Source organism: Trypanosoma equiperdum (assembly GCF_001457755.1).
Source record: "Trypanosoma equiperdum strain OVI genome assembly, contig: ctg_194, whole genome shotgun sequence".
In the NCBI taxonomy this organism is placed as follows: Eukaryota; Euglenozoa; class Kinetoplastea; order Trypanosomatida; family Trypanosomatidae; genus Trypanosoma; species Trypanosoma equiperdum.
The window spans coordinates 11951-12892 of NW_027124004.1; positions in this window are offsets into that span (position 1 = coordinate 11951).

The window sequence follows — 942 nt, forward strand, 5'->3', positions numbered from 1 at the left end:
TTTTCTATTTAATTGTTTTTTCTTCTTTTTTTCACTTTTTTTACAATAAGTTGCTAATTTTTTATTTTTTTAAAAGTGATGCAGCGGCTGTTTTGTTATGTGGACCCTAACCCTTATTTAACCCCAAGGAGCGGCGGATTTTTTTTCCCACCCCCGCCGTCAACTGAGTTTTTTTTTTTCATTCGCGGCGTCGCTACGACTTGTTTTTTTTTACGCTTAAATTTTTTCGATTTTTTTTAATTTTTATTTTAACCGTTTATTTTTTTTTCAGCGACAGCAAGAACATGAGTTTCCCCGATTTTTTAGCTTTTGACATTTTTTGAATTTTTTTCTTTTTAGCTTTGTTAAATATATTTTTTAACGCCGCGTCGGTTTTTTTTAAAAGCAGTTGACCACGTTATTCGGAAGCCAGCCATCTTCAATTAATTTTTTCCTATATTCGTTATCAGTAAGCCAGCGGCACCATCAACGCCCATTTTGCGGTTTTGAATTTCAACCCTACGGTTTACAAAAGGGATCTTTTAAGAAGCTAACAGCAGAGGAACAGAATAAATGCAAAGCTGTCACGAGAAAACACACAGAAGGATGCGCAGCTTCCGGCTGCGACTATGATGACAAAAAAAAGAATGCAAACCTAAACAAGGAGTAGAAACCACAGCAGCAGGAGAGATACCAACAGACGGAGAAGCTGAAGCTGGATGTGCAACGCATAAATATAAAGCCGCTTGTAAGGCTGACAAAACAGACGGTAAACAAAATTGTGCATTTAGAAATGGTAAAGACAATGGACCTGATCAAGAAAAAGAAACGTGCCGATCTTCCAGTTTCCTCGTCAATAAAAAGTTGGCCCTGATGTCTGCTTCTTTTATGAATTAACTATTTTAATGATTTTATAATTTACAAAAGCTTTCTATATTTTAACATTTCTTAACTAAATTGTGA